This window comes from Hylobates moloch, unplaced genomic scaffold (assembly GCF_009828535.3).
Source record: "Hylobates moloch isolate HMO894 unplaced genomic scaffold, HMol_V3 SCAFFOLD_9, whole genome shotgun sequence".
In the NCBI taxonomy this organism is placed as follows: Eukaryota; Metazoa; Chordata; class Mammalia; order Primates; family Hylobatidae; genus Hylobates; species Hylobates moloch.
Genome location: NW_026652284.1, coordinates 54,220,242 through 54,236,381, shown reverse-complemented (window position 1 = coordinate 54,236,381; position 16,140 = coordinate 54,220,242). Strand labels below are relative to the sequence as shown.

At 39.7% G+C, this 16,140-nt stretch overlaps 1 protein-coding gene across 6 annotated transcripts in view; it reads left to right on the top strand.

The window, feature by feature from the left end:
- UBE2W (ubiquitin conjugating enzyme E2 W) overlaps window positions 1-16,140 on the top strand; it is an 87,711-nt gene that overhangs the window by 10,322 nt on the left and 61,249 nt on the right. The window contains exon 1 of one of the 6 annotated variants that reach the window (XM_058443746.1): window positions 5,724-6,256. The exons of the other annotated variants lie outside the window; for them this stretch is intronic. The gene's annotated coding sequence lies outside the window, so the exon portion shown is untranslated. Of the gene's footprint in view, window positions 1-5,723; window positions 6,257-16,140 lie in introns of those variants that run through there. 6 annotated transcript variants of the gene reach the window in all.

Below are 16,140 nucleotides of genomic sequence, written 5' to 3'. Positions count from 1 at the left end.
CCCCCCGGGGTTCACGCCATTCTCCTGCCTCAGCCTCCCCAGTAGCTGGGACTACAGGCGCCCGCCACCTTGCCCGGCTAATTTTTTGTATTTTTAGTAGAGACGGGGTTTCACTGTGTTAGCCAGGATGGTCTCGATCTCCTGACCTCGTGATCCGCCCGCCTCGGCCTCCCATAGTGCTGGGATTACAGGCGTGAGCCACTGCACCCGGCCCCATATGTGAGGTTTGTAAGGGTCGTGAACCCAGGAGCCTTTGGCCCCGTGGGGTATGTGGCTATGTTCTTATTCACCAATTCAAAACCTCTCCAAACTCTCCTTTTGGGTTTTTATAAGGCATCATTACTTAGGCATAATTGATTAAATTATTGGCTATTGGTGTTCGATTCAACCCTGAGCCCCTCCCTTCTTCCCCAAAGATCCATGGGGTGGGGCTGAATGTTTCCACCCTCTAATCACATGGTTGGTTCCTTTGGCTGTCAGTCCCCATTCTGAGGCTCTCCAGGAGCCCCCAGCCACCAGTCATGGTATTAACATATAAAAGGATATTTATAACTTACTAGATTCCAAGGGTTTTAGGAGCTAGATGAAGACCAAATATATATTTCTTGTTGTAAATCACAATACCACACTAAGGAATTGCCAAACTTTTCCACAGCAACTGCAGCATTATGCATTCCTGTGAGCAGTGTGCAAGAACTCCAATTTCTATGTTTGGCCAGTGTTTATTATGGTGGTTTTTCCATGATAGCATCCTAGTGTGAAGTGGCATCTCATTGTGGTTTTGGTTTGCATTTCACTAATGACTAATGATGTATTAAATGTCTTTTCTTGTGCATATTGGTATTTCAGTGGAGAAATATCTATTCAAATTTTTTGCCCATTAAATTTTTTTTTTTTTTTTTTCTGAGACGGAGCCTCACTCTGTCACGCTGGAGTGGCTGTGGCATGATCTTGGCTCACTGAAACCTTCACCTCCCAGGTTCAAGCGATTCTCCTGCCTCAGCCTCCTGAGTAGCTGGGAATACAGGCATGTGCTACCACGCCTGGCTAATTTTTTTTTTTTTTTGAGACAGAGTCTCGCCCTGTTGCCAGGCTGGAGTGCAGTGGCGTGATCTCGGCTCACTGCAACCTCTGCCTCCCAGGTTCAAGCGATTCTCCTGCTTCAGCCTCCCGAGTAGCTGGGACTACAGGTGTGTGCCACCATGTCCAGCTAATTTTTGTATGTTTAGTAGAGGTGGGGTTTCACCCTGTTGGCCAGGATTAGTCTCGATCTCTTGAGCTCGTGATCCATCCACCTCAGTCTCCCAAAGTGCTGGGGTTACAGGCATGAGCCACTGCACCCGGCCCTAGTTTTTATATTTTAGTAGAGATGGGGTTTTGCCATAATGGCCAGGCTGGTCTCGAACTCCTGGCCTTAAGTGATCCACCCGCCTCAGCCTCCCAACATGCTGAGATTACAGGCGTGAGCCACCGCACCTGATCCTAAACAGTTTGTCATTTTGTTGAATTGTAAAAATTCTTTATGTATTTAGACACCACGTCCTTTATTAGACATTATTTATTACATTCGCAAAAATTTCCTCTTTTTTTTTGAGACGGAGCCTTGCTCTGTCGCCAGGCTGGAGTGTGGTGCTGTGATCTTGGCTCACTGCAACCTCTGCCTCATGGGTTCAAGCGATTCTCCTGCCTCAGCCTCTTCAGTAGCTGGGACTACAGGTGTGTGCCACCACACCTAGCTAATTTTAGTCTCGATTTCCTGACCTCGTAATCTGCCCACCTCTGCCTCCCAAAGTGCTGGGATTACAGGCATGAGCCACCGCGCCCAGCCAATTTCCTTTTTTTCTGTAGGCTGTGTTTTCATTTTCTTGATAGTATCATTTGAAGGACAAAAATTAATTTTGGAAAAATTTATGTTTTTTTCTTTGTGTATTTGGTGTCATATCTAAGAAATCATTGCCTAATCCAGGGGGTGATGGATATTTGCATCTAAGTTTTTTTCTGAAAATATAATAATTCTAGCTTTTACATTTGGGTCTTTGATTCATTTTGAATTCATTTTTGCATATAATGTAGGGATTATTTAGTTTCATAGTATTAATATGGCAGCTTGTTTTCCGTTTGAAGTTGTATAGGACCAAGCTGAGAGTCCATCAGGTTTGATAGTATCAAGTTGGATTCAGGTTACTTCTCTGGGTGAGTGGAGAGCTGTTTCTCAGATAAGAATTTATATTGCAGTCCTACTATTAAAAAATGTGATTGTAGTACAAAATATTGCTGAGAAAAAAAAATATATATATATATGTATATATTTTTTTTAGACCAAGTCTCGCTTTGTCACCAGGCTGGAGTGCAGTGGCATGATCTTGGGTCACTGCAACCTCCGCCTCTGGGTTCAAGCAATTCTCCTGCTTCAGCCTCCCGAGTAGCTGGGACTACAGGCGCACGCTGCCACACCTGGCTAATTTTTGTATTTTTAGTAGAGACGGGGTTTCACCGTGTTGGCCAGGATGGTCTTGATCTCTTGACCTCATGATCCACCTGCCTTTGCCTTCCAAAGTGCTGGGATTACAGGCATGAGCCACCGCTCCTGGTCTGCTAAGAATATTTTTGTGTTCACCTATAAGCCTTTATTGTAATTAAAAGAGGCATTATCAACTTCAGTCTTTAGACTTACAAAATCTTTGAGCCAGAGGGCATCTCAGGTGTCATCTAGTCTAACCACCTTGCCTTTTCTGTAAATATTGCTGCGTTTTATGATTAGAGATAGTCTATAAGATAAAATGTTAAAAATTTTAAAATTACAATAGTCTTTTTTACTACATGAAAGGAACATATATAAAGGAAATCAAGTAATAGGTTTTAAAAATATAGAGAGAGATCTGATAAAAGAAAACTTGTTACATTCTTAGGAAAACCAATTTAAGAATTCTAGTGGAGAAAATTACCTCGCTGGGCATATTTTTTGTTCGTTTTCAGACAAGGTTTTACTCTCATCCAGGCTAGGGTATGCAGTAGTGCAGTCACGGCTCACTGCAGCCTTGACCTCCTGGACCCAAGCGATTCTCCCACCTCAACCTGCTGAGTAACTGAGACTACAGGTGCACACCACCACACCTGGCTAATTTTTGTATTTTTGGTAGAGATGAGGTTTTGCCATGTTGCCTAGGCTGGTCTTGAACTCCTGGGCTCAAGCAGTCCTCCTGCCTCAGCCTCCCAAAGTGCTGGGGTTACAGACAGAATTCATTTCTTTATAACAATTAGTTTTGGTTACCTTGATTTGTTTCTATAGTCCAGCCTCATTATTCATGATTTCCGTATTTGTGAATTCACGTCTTCGTGACACTTACTTGTAACCCTAAAACTGATACTTGCAGTGCCTTTTTTTTTTTTTTTTTTTTGCCGTTTGCACACTTAAAGAGCAGTGAAGAATTTGCCATTCTATGCACACACTCCCAGCTGAGATCAAACAAGACTACACTCAGCTCATATTCAGTTATTTTTGAGGTCTATTTTGTGCCACATTATTTCGCTTTTTTGTGCTTTTTGTTGGTAATTTCACTGTTTAACTTATGTGCTGTCTAGTGTTCCTGTGTATATGTGAAGGTTGTGCTGTGCCTTTTGGAGAAAATTTGTTCAGGCATGCGTTATAGTGCTTTTGGCTGTGAGTTTGATATTAATCAACAATATATAGTAAATAAGAGGCTGGGCATGGTGGCTCATTCCTGTAATCCCAGCACTTTGGGAGGCTGAGGTGGGTGGATCACTTGTCAGGAGTTTGAGACCAGCCTCAACATGACGAAACCTCATCTCTACTAAAAATATCCCCTCACCCCCCCGCAAAAAAAAAAATTTGCTGGGCATGGTGGCATGCACCTATAATCCCAGCTACTCGGGAGGCTGAGGCAGGAGAATTGTTTGAACCCGGGAGGTGGAGGTTGGATTGCAGTGAGCCAAGATCATGCCATTGCACTCCATCCTGGGCCATAGAGTGAGACTCTGTCTCAAAAAAGAAAGTCTTTAGACAAACACAAACAAGTTACTTTTGATTGGTTGAAGAAAATAATGTGACCAGAGGCTGGCAGGAATCTAACCCTATATTTCCTCTAACTGTGGATTCCATATTTATTAATTCAGTGTTTGCCACAACTTTGTAGAGAGCTTAACTACTGTGAATAATGAGAAATGACTGTATTTTAATTAAAAAAAAAATTTTTTTTTGAGACAGTCTCACTCTGTCACCCAGTGCAATGGCATGATCTTGTCTCTCTGCAACCTCCCAGGTTTAAGTGATTCTTGTGCCTTAGCCGTCCAAATAGCTGGGATTACAGTCATGCGCCACCATGCCTGGCTAATTTTTGTATTTTTAGTAGAGACGAGGTTTCGCCATGTTGGCCAGGCTGGTTGGTCTTGAACTCCTGACCTCAATCTGTCTGCCTGTCTCAGCCTCCCAAAGTGCGGGGATTACAGGCGTGAGCCACTGTGCCCAAGCTGTATTTTGATTTCAGTTTCAGTATACTTTTGATTTGAAAGTATTGAAGTCCAGTTAAAACTAGTAAAAGGTACTGTTGCTATATCCAGGTTTCTTGTTTGATTCTTTCATTTTCTACTGTAGATCATACCTTCCTCCTTTTTTTTTTTTTTTTTTTTTTTTGCGTTAACCATGCAGTTCAAACCAGTGGTTTCCAACTTTGATATCACATCGAAATCACCTGGGAAACTTTAAAAAAATACCATCCCCAGGTTATGATTTAATTGCTCTGGAATGCATCCTGGGTATTGTAATTTTTCTTAGCTCTTCAGGTAATTCTTTTTTTTTTTTTTTTTTGAGATGATGTCTCTGTTACCCAGGCTGGAGTGCCCTGGCATGATCTCGGCTCACTGCACCCTCTGCCTTTCAGGTTCAAGTGAGTCTTTTGCCTCAGCCTCCCGAGTAGCTGGGATTACAGGCACTCACCACAATGCCTGGCTATTTTTTTGTATTTTTAATAGAGACGGGGTTTCACCATGTTGGCCAGGCTGATCTCGAATCCTGACCTCACATGATCTGCCCGTCTTGGCCTCCCAAAGTGCTAGGATTACAGGCGATAGCCACTGCACCTGGCCTTCAGGTAATTTTAATGTGCAGCCAAAGTTGTAGACTCACCTTCACTACAATGCAGGAATTTAGGTGTGCCAATTATGTAAATTGGGTAAGTTGTAATACATCTCCTTGTACCTGTTTTAGAGTTCAGGAAACATTTCAAAGTTTAATCCTCTTGAAAGATTTAAGAATCAAATTTGAGATTGGAAATATCTATATTTGTTTTGTTCCTACATAATTATAGTTCTGTCAAAGACCACCCATTTCCCGTACATATCTGAGCACTTATTGACTGTCTTATCAACTTTAGTAAAATGTTTTGTTTGATGGCTATTTTATACAACAAACAAAGTATCTGTCATGAGAGTTTTTTGTGGAGCAGTTTTAGTGAACTGAGTACATTAAGATGTGGCTATGGGGCGGTTCCATAGGCTCAGTTATGAGCTCAGTGATTCTTCTTTAATGCCAGTAGAGTCCACCTAAACAAAATTTAAAAATATTTTATTATATCATGAATTGTTGGAGTTGAATATGCATAAAAATCTCATTTAAAACATAATCTGGGCTGGACACGATGGCACATGCCTGGGATCTCAGCACTTCGGGAGGCCAAGGTGGGAGGATTGCTTGGAGCCAGGAGTTGAGAACATCCTGAGCAATGGCAGGACTCCATCTCTACAAAAAATAACAAAAGTAATCTTAGGGGCCTGTATCAAACCATATCAGGGCCCAGTACCAAAAATAGTCCTTTCTAGGTACTTGGAAAGATATTCTTGTTTTTAAGTCTTTTTGCCCTTCATTGGGGTCATTATTATTGCTAGTCCTTGTATCTCCCATTCTACAACCTATGTTGAACTTATCAGTCCACTAAAATTCTTGAGAATCAAGTTGTTTATGACTTTGGCCCCTGGGCTTATATCTCTCTTGTCCTTATGGATATTACTGCATATGTGGAGATTCTGTCAGTATCCTTTACTTGCTAGGAATATTTGGCAACTATTATTAGTGACTTTTTATGTTGAATTTCCATTTTATTTTTATTATTTTTTTAGAAATAGGACCTCACTCTGTTGCCCAGGATGGAATGCAGTGGTACAACTGTACCTTACTGTAACCTTGAACTTCTAGGATCGAGGGATCCTTCTGCCTCAGTCTTCCAAGTAGCTAGGACTACAGGTACATGCCACCATGCTCAGCTAATTTCTAAAATATTTTGTAATGTTGCCCAGGTTGGTCTCAAACTCTGCCTCAAGCGATCCTCCTCCCTTGGCCTCCTGAGGTGCTGGGGTTACAGGCATAAGCCACCATGTCTAGCCTGAATTTTCATTTTGAATTCTGGGCAATTTCGATAGCTCCCTGTCTTGTTTTTTTTATTGTTCCTAGGTTTTTTGTTTGTTTGTTTTTAAAACTTACCTAGCAGGTAATTTAGTTAGCCCCTCCACTCTTTGAACTTTCTTCCTGAATTCAAATTTTACTCAAAATCCACTTTAGTTCTTTGTAACTCAATACTTTGACATCATAAATCCACCAACCTTAGCCTCATCCTCACAGCTGTACATACTTTTTAGTACCTTGTGTGCCCCCGTATCATGTTTTACCTCTTTCGTAGGGTTTTTCACTTCTGCCTTGTAGCTATTATAAAGACACTTTGTCTTTATTAGATTTTTAACTCAATGAGGGCAGTGCTTACTGGCAATCATTACTCCAGTGTTTTCTGGGTTAATAAATAGAACAAAGATAAATAGTACTGTTTTCAAAATAGGCCAGAAGTGATAGGAAAACACAGTTGAGTATATTGCCTTCTTGCCTTATCTCTGATTCCATTGCTGTCTTTTGCTTCTGCCTTGTCCCAGTTAGAGAAAGTAAAGAATTGGGTTGAAAAGGAAAATTTATACAGCATTTAAAAGTCAAGGTAAGCTTCCTGTTAACGATACACGTCTTTCAGCCCAGTTAATATTTGGTTGGTAATTCTTTCACTTTGCAGATAATGCTTCAATGAGAGTATCTTTTCTTCCCCCACCCCCTGCCCCCGGTAGTAGATTTTTTCTTAAGCTTCCTGTATGTAACCCTTACTGACAGCAAGTAATTTAGCAAGTAGTTTTAGGTCTTGCTTCATTGATAGTAAGATTATGTGATTGCTTTCTTTCCAAACTCAAATGTGTTGTGTCTCTGTATACTTTTCCTCATTTCTGAAATGGTATTCCTTTACCAAATGTTTTATTTTTAAGGTGTGTCTGAGAGTAGAACTGTATGTGCTGAGGGGAGATGGGAGTATTTTGGTATAGGGAGTTTGTGTTTGGTTCTTTTAGATGTTGCAGAGGACAGAACATCTGTTAATGTCTATGAAATACCGATTGGGTTTCTGAAACATAGTTACAGCTTTTGCATGATGACAGAGCTTTACTTCAGATTATTCTAATTTACTGTTAACCTTTGAACAACAGGAAGCGAACTACCTGTGCAGTCAAAAATCCGTATATAACTATACTTCTCAAAAGCTTAAGTACTAATAGCTTACTGTTAACTGGAAACCTAACCTATAAGATAAACAGTTGATTAACACATATTTTATGTGATAGATGTATTCTATTCTTACAATATTCTTACATATTTATGTATATTTATGTGATAGATGTACTCTATTCTTACAATAAAGTAAGATAGAGAAAAAACGTTATTAAGAAAATCATGAGTGAAAATATATTTACTATTCATTAAGTACTCTGTCACCCAGACTGGAGTGCAGGGCGCAGTCTCAGCTCACTGCAGCCTCCACCTCCTGGGTTCAAGTGATTCTCCTGCTTCAGCCTCCCCAGTAGCTGGGATTACAGGCTCGCGCCACCATGCCCAGCTAATTTTTGTATTTTTAGTAGAGATGAGGTTTCACCATGTTGGCCAGGGTGGTCTCAAACTCTGGGCTTCAAGTGATCCCCCTGCCTCAGCCTCCCAAAGTACTGAGATTACAGGTGTGAGCCACCATTCGCAGCTAGTCACAAAAATCTTTATCCTTGTTATAGGCTGAGAAGAGGAAGAGGAGGGTTTGGTCTTGCTGTCTCAGGAGTGACAAAGGCAGAAGAAAATCCATGTATAAGTGCAACTGTGCAGTTCAAACCTGTGTTGTTGAGGGTCAGCTGTGCTTGAAGAAATTGCTCAGTTTAGAAGACTCTCACCAAAAAGAAAGCAAAAAAACCACCACGCACACACACACATGCACACACACACACACACACAAAACCCCCCCCAATGATAGGGAAGGTTGGTTCAGTCCTTGCAAGCCTTGCAAGTTTGTGATGAAAATAAGTGCAAGTAACAAAGTTAAGACAGTTAATGGTGATGGCTTGGAAAGGATTACCCCTGATCCTAAATAGTAAAAATAGTATTAAAAGGTACTAGCTGCTGCTTTTTTTTTTTTTAGCACTTTTTCTAATGTTGACTTTTTTTTTGTATCTGCTTATGACTGAAGTCAGATTTTTCTTTTAAAAATATATTTTTCTCAAAAAAAATAAAAATATGTTTTTAAATTATTTTAAATCTTCATGAACTGGCAACAGTTAATATACTGAATTTTTAAAAATTCAGCTGCTGTAGTTTTAATAATTGAAAATGAAAGTTAAACTGGTAATTTCTTGAATTGGCAACGTAGGAGGTCAAAATTGATTTTATAAATCAGTGTTTGTACTTTTCATATTTCTTAATTCCTTCTTAGAATGAAACTTGTCATAAATACATTTTATGTTCTTTTTGAGACGAAATCTTCCTCTGTCACCCAGGCTGGAGTGCAATGGCGTAATCTCGGCTTACTGCAGCCTCCGCCTCCCAGGTTCAAGCAGTTCTCCTGCCTCAGCCTCCTAAGTAGCTGGAACTGTAGGCATGCACCACCACACCCAACTAATTTTTGTATTTTTATTAGAGACTGGGTTTCACCATGTTGGCCAGGCTGATCTTGAACCCCTGACCTCAAGTGATCCACCCACTTCGGCCTCCCAAAGTGCTGGGATTACAGGCATGAGCCACCATGCCTTGCCTAACTTTTGGATCTTTAGTAGAGATGGGGTTTCACCATGTTGGCCATGCTGGTCTCAATCACCTGACCTCAGGTGATCCGCCTGCCTTAGCCTTCCAAAGTGGTGAGATTACAGACATGAGCCACCACGCCCAGCTGCTTAAAGGTATTCTGAAAATCTCAGAATCATTCTATGGCTACTTTTGGCAACTGAGGCCCAAATTTATGTAAACTTTGAAGCAAAAGTTTTTTTTAATTTTTATGTATTTATTATTGTTTTTTAAGACAGGGAGTCTCACTCTGTCACCCAGGCTGGAGTGCAGTGGTGCAATCTCGGCTCACTGCAACCTCCACCCCCCAGGTTCAAGCAGTTCTCCTGCCTCAGCTTCCTGAGTAGCTGGGACTACAGGCGCCTGCCACCATACCTGGCTAATTTTTGTATTTTTAGTAGCGACGGGATTTCACTATATTGGCCAGGCTGGTCTCGAACTCCTGACCTTGTGATCTGCCCATCTCTGCCTCACAAAGTGTTGGGATTACAGGTGTGAGCCACTGCGCCCGGCACAAAAGTTGTTTTTAAGAAGGCTTAGAAGATTGAACTTGCTCTTTATCAAAATACTGATCTTACATACTCTTACATACTTGCAATCTTTTATAATACATTATTATATTTTAGAACACATACATTGAAACTATTCTAGTGAAAAAAGTTGGTATTTTTATTTTGGTCAGTTCTCTATGTATGAGATACTTTAGTTTTCTATCCACCTTAAGTGCCAGGGTTTAAACATTTTTGCTGTATTTTTCAGCTTAGAAAATCTTCCTATAAGAATTAAATGTGATTTTTTTCCTACTTGTTAATGACTCTGACCAGCATATACAAGTTTCCACCTAGTAGGTCGGGAGAAAGTATTGGTAAAATCCCTAAAATCGCAGTATAGTATACCTGAGCATGATAAAGAAGAAAACAAATCACTGTCTTCCTTGAATTAAAAAGTTTCCCAAACTGTCTTGTTATGTGTGTATTTGGGCTTGACAAAGTAACTACCCTGGAACCATAAAGTTAGCAGTTCATTTTAAGATTTTAGGCTGGGCAAGGTGGCTCATGTCTATAATCTCAGCACTTTGGGAGGCCAAGGTGGGCGGATCACTTGAGGCCAGGAGTTTGAGACCAGTCTGGCCAACATGGCAAAACCCCCTTTCTACTAAAAATACAAAATTAGCCAGGTGTGGTGGCACATGCCAATAGTCCTAGCTACTTAGGAGGCTGAGGCACAAGAATAGCTTGAACTCGGGAGGCAGAGGCTGCAGTGAGCCGAGATCACACCACTGCACTCCAGTCTGGGCAACAGAGCAAGACCCTGTCTCAAAAAAAAAAAAAAAAAATTTATTCCTGCTGATGGAAGTCTTCTGTGTAAATAGTGCTTAGAAATGCATAGGTGTGGCCAGACACAGTGGCTCACGCCTGTAATCTCAGCATTTTGAGAGGCCAGGGCAGGCAGATCACTTGAGGTCAGGAGTTCAAGACCAGACCAGCGAGACCCTGTCTCTACTAAAAATACAAAAATTAGTGGGGCCTGGTGGCTCATGCCTGTAATCCCAGCTACTGGGGAGGCTGAGGCAGGAGAATTGCTTGAACCTGAGAGGTGGAGGTTGCAGTGAGCCGAGATCGCGCTACTGCACTCTAGCCTGGGTGACAGAGCAAGGCTCCATCTAAAAAAAAAAAAAAAAAAAAAAAAAATTGTAAGTGTATATAATTTGTCTATGTTTAAGTGGGTGTTTAAAGGTAGAAAGTGGGGAGGGGGGAATTGTTTATACTGAGTAGCGTTTCCTACAATGTTAAATTGAAAATGGTAATCTATTTACTTAGGACAAGATACAAGGTAATGATGACATGAGTTTTAACCTATTTGTTTATTTGGTTGACTGAAACAGTTTGTACTAAGACCAAATTCATTACTTAGTTTTTTGGAACATTTTAGACCATTATAGTTGTTTAGGGATATGGATATATGGAAATAACAATAGCATTAGACGAAGGTAATATAGAAAAGTACTAAAAACATAATGAGAATATAAACTATATATAAAACTATAGAAAAGTAATTACAGATACATGATTGAATTAGGCTGAACAATATAAAAAGACTTCTAATAAAGCTTTAACTTGTGAAAATGAGAATAACCTAGGTTCTGGGATTTTTAAACTAAAAGGAACTTTGAGAATCATTTAATAAATAATGATTTAATTAATAATGATTTTTTTGTTAACAAAAAAATGGTTCCAGAAGGTAACAAAACTTTCATACCTACCCACTTACGGACCATATACAACACTGTTCACAGTCAAGAAATGTAAACAGGGCTGGGTGCTGTGGCTCACGCCTGTAATCCTAGCACTTTGGGAGTCCGAGGTGGGCAGATTACTTGAGGCCAGGAGTTTGAGACCAGCTTCAACATAGTGAAACTCCGTCTCTACCAAAAAATACAAAAAAAAATTACCTGGATGTGGTGGCGTGCATCTGTAAGCCCAGCTGCTTGGGAGGCTGAGGCAGGACAATTGCTTGAACCCGTGAGGCGGAGGTTGCAGTGAGCCAAGATAGCGCCACTGCACTCCAGCATGAGTGACAGAGTGAGACCTTGTTTCAAAAAAAAAAGTAAAATATAAAGATGAAGTATCAAATCATAACTGCACAAAATTTCATAATCACCTTCTGTTACTATTGCTGTGAGCTCAGGTGTTGGGAATATCCACTTAACATGCGGTATGACCCTCTGCATGAGCAGTTAGTCTCGCCTTTAAATTGCATATTGCAGTAAAAAGTGATCTCTTGCTATTCTGGTGTATTTTTCATTGTGTTTTAGTGCAATACTGCAAACTTTGAATCATACACCATGGAATCCATGCAAAATGCCACTAGTGATGCTGGAAGTACTCCTAAGAAGCAGAGCAAAGTCATGACATTGACAGAAAAAGTTGAACTGCTTGATAAATACTGTAGATTTACAGTTGTGGTTGCCCACCGTTTCAGATAGATGATTCCATCTTATAAACAGATAACATAAATTTACAGTATTGATAAATACAGCACAGTGCTGTAAATGTATTTTCTCTTCCTTATGATTTTCTTAACATTTTGTTTTCTCTAGCTCACTTTATTGTAAGAACGCAGTATATAATATACAAAACATGTTAATTGACTTTATGTAACTGACAAATAACATAAGGCTTCTGGTCAACAGGTTTATTAGTAGCTAAGTTTTGGGGGAATCGGAAGTTACATGTGGGTTTTCGACTGTTTGGGGCTTGGTTCCCCAACTCCCAACTTATTCAAGGGTTAACTGTATTTGTAATTCATACTTTTCAGAGAACTCTACTTGACAGAAGAAAAGTGTTCTCAGAGAATCTATGGTATCAATTTTATCCATCTGAGATGAGTTTATTAGAAAACTAGATTTTATGTTCACTGGAAAATATTGACCTCAGCAATAAAAATGGCAATGACAATGCAGTACATCTTTTCTAAAAAATAGATTTATTAGAAGAATGTTCTAACAATAATGCTCATTATATTACAAATCACCAGATGTTTATTCCTTTGAGACTAAATCTACTAGAAGGAAAGATCTAACCTAGATTTCTTTTTAAGTCATAGAACTGAAAAGCTCTGGAAGCTGCCTTTTGGTGTAGAGAGTTGAGCATCAATATTTATTCTAACAATACGCCATGATCTACTTAGCTATATACCTGTTGTTTCTATATATATATATATATTTTTTTTTTTTTTTTTTTTTACTCCTAGGCATTTGTATTGCCTCCCCTAATTTTATGGTATTCTTTAGTATAAATTTTTAAGAATGGTGTTACTAAGTCATAGAATCAATATTTTTCTTTGTTTTTTGAGACAGAGTCTCATGCCGTCACCCATGCTGGAGTGCAGTGGCACAATCAGGGTTCACTACAGCTTTGACCTCTCAGGCTCAAGTGATCCTCCCTCCTCAGCCTCCTGAGTAGCTGAGACTACAAGCGTGCACCACCACACCCAGCTAATTTTTTATTTTTTGTAAAGATGGGGGTCTTACTATGTTGCCCTGGATGGCCTTGAACTCCTAGACTCAAGTGATCTTCTCACCTTGGCCTCCCAAAATGCTAGGATTACAGGCATGACCCACCATGCCAGCTTTATTTACTTTATAAGAAAGTTGGTTAGGGTAAACTGTTTTAGGGTCATCTTTTCTTTCTTTTTATTTCCCATTTTTTTTTTTCCTTATTGTCATCTGTGAATATTAATACTACTTTAGTATGTTTATTTGGAACTTTAAGCTTGAAAATAGTTGCATCTGCCAGCCCATCTCATTGTATTCTTTCAATAACAATCTGAGGTATTTAATTATGAAGATACTAAGGTACACATTGTTACTTATCCAAATTGCATGTATTATACACTCCTACAAATCAGACCTCGAGTTTCCAATTAAATATGTCTTGCTGGGTCAGGTGCAATGGTTCACACCTCTAATCCCAGTGCATTTTGAGGCCGAGGCAGGAGGATTGCTTAAGGCCAGGAGTTAAATTCCAAACCTGGGCAATATAGCAAGACCCTGTCTCTATAAAAAATAAACTAGCTGGGCATGGTGGCACACACCTGTAGCCCAGTTGCTCGGGAGGCTGAGGCGGGAGCATTGCAGGGAGCTATGATTGTACCACTATATTCCATCCTGGGTAACTAAGACTTTGCCAAATAAATAATCCATCTAACCAACTATTTTATCTTTCTTGTCAGGCTGCTATACCTCAGTACCTTAGACTGAGTAATTATAAACAACAGAAACTTAATCCTTACAGTTCTGGAGGCAGGGAAGTCCAAGATTCAGGGTGCCAGCAGATTCAGTAGTCCAGAATGGCACCTTCTGACTGTGTCTTCACATGGCAGCAAGGCAAACTAGCTCTCTGCCTTCTTATAGGCACTAATCCCATTCACCAGTTTTCCACCCTTATGACCTAGTCACCTCCCAAAGGCTCCACCTCTTAATTCCAATACCTTGGGAATTAGATTTCAGCGTATGAATTTTGGAGGGACATAAATGTTCAGACCATAGAATATCCCTTACAGCACCTAACTTAACAGTCTTAAAGTTTGCATTTTGCTTACATTTTGAAGAAATACATGACATGACATACCCTAGTATACTAATACATAGTTTACATAGTTCTTTTGTGAGATTTGTAGTTCAATTTGTTGGTCAAACCAAACTTCCCACCTTTTGAAGGTGGCATTATCAGTCATTTTATTCAGCGTATTTAATACTTTGTGCTAGACCTGGCTGTAGATTTTTCACCGCATAACATGCTTTATGACATTTATGTAACTCTTAATTTATATATATCAGTATCTTTGAAGGTAGCTAAGCCTGCCGAAACCTGGAAGGTAAAAAAATTTGAACTGTATTTTTACAAGAAAAAAAATTTATTCTTCCAAAGTAAAATAAAAATGGTTGGCTTAAATGAAACATTAACTCTGTCAGGCTTAGTGCTAATTACTGCTTTTCATCTATGGCATGAAATGCAGGGATCAATGAGAGGAAGATACAGAACTGTATTTTATTTCATTCTGAGTCAAGGTTTTCAGAAAACAAATATTTCATTTGGAGTGTTCATTTCCTGAATACCAGACAGATAACTTCTGAACTAGCTTGAAAAATTAAAATTTGATTCTAGGGTTGTAAACTCTTTGCCTCTTGGAGCCAAGCGGGTTTAAGGTACATGTACATACGTTGGATTCATGGTAGACAGCATACCCACCCTAAAGAGGGCAGCTCTATTTAAAGGGAATAGTCATTGTTCATTTCTGGCTGGTTCCGTTGTTTTGTTCTGTCAATCTGAATGTTCACAGGAAACTTGAACTGGTCAGGTCCAAAACTAATCTTAATCTCAGTTGCCTCCAACCCTTCATAAACAGACCAGCTACCTGTATTGCTCCTTTTTCCTCTCCCTTCCCTCTCCTTTCTTCTTTCTCCCCGTCCCTCCTTTTTCCTTCCCCCTTCATTTTTAATCTTCCCTTCCTCCACCTTTTCTTTCCTTTTTTTTTTTTTTTAAAAAAAAAAAAAAAAGACTGGGTCTTACTGTGTTGCCCAGGCTGGTCTTGAACTCCTGCCTCAGCCTCTCAAGTACTTGGGATTATAGGCCAAGAAGCCACCATGCCTAGCTTCTTCCTGTATTTCTTTTTTAGTTAAGAACACTGTCATCGATCCAGACTGATACTCTGGGGTCAGCATCATTTCTTCTCTTTCTCACTTTCCACATCCAGTTGTCACCAAATCTAGTTCATTCTGTATCCTAAGTAAGTCCTTTGATTCCTCCAGCTGTTCATTAGTAATGTCTCAACTGTAATTTTTTTCTAGTAGTTTTCAGCCTGTCTTCCCTGCCTTCAGTCTTAACTTCCAGTACATCTGCCACATTGTTGTCAGCATGATCACATTTTTATTTAAAAAAATATTTTACACATGTTTATTGTTGAATATTAGAAAATACAGATTCATGGAAAGAAAAATCACTGCCCCAAGGAGATCACTGCATGGTGAGATTAAGGGGTGATTTTAATTTTTAAAAATGTATATTTTTTCCTGTATAGAGTAATACCCGTTGAAAACACAATCCCTTGTAAAGTCTCTAATTCTGTACTCAGCATCTAGCTGATCTCTTCTTTCTCAGATATTTTACAATTTCATTTATCACCACCTTTCTCTCACCTTTATCCTTCTTTGCAATATTTACATATGCAGAAGTTTCTCCTAACAAACACCTGTCTCTGCCTCAGTTCTGCTACCACCCTGTTGCTCTTTCCCTTCACAGTCAAATTTAAGAGTGTCCAAAAAAAAAAAATATATATAATGAAACATGCATACAGAAGAACTTAAAAATCATAGATGAGGCTGGGCATGGTGTCTTACACCTATAATTTCAGCACTTTGGGAGGCTGAGGTGGAAGGATCACTTGAGCCCAGGAGTTCAAGACCAGCCTGGGCAACATGGCGCAACCCTAGCTCTACAAAAATT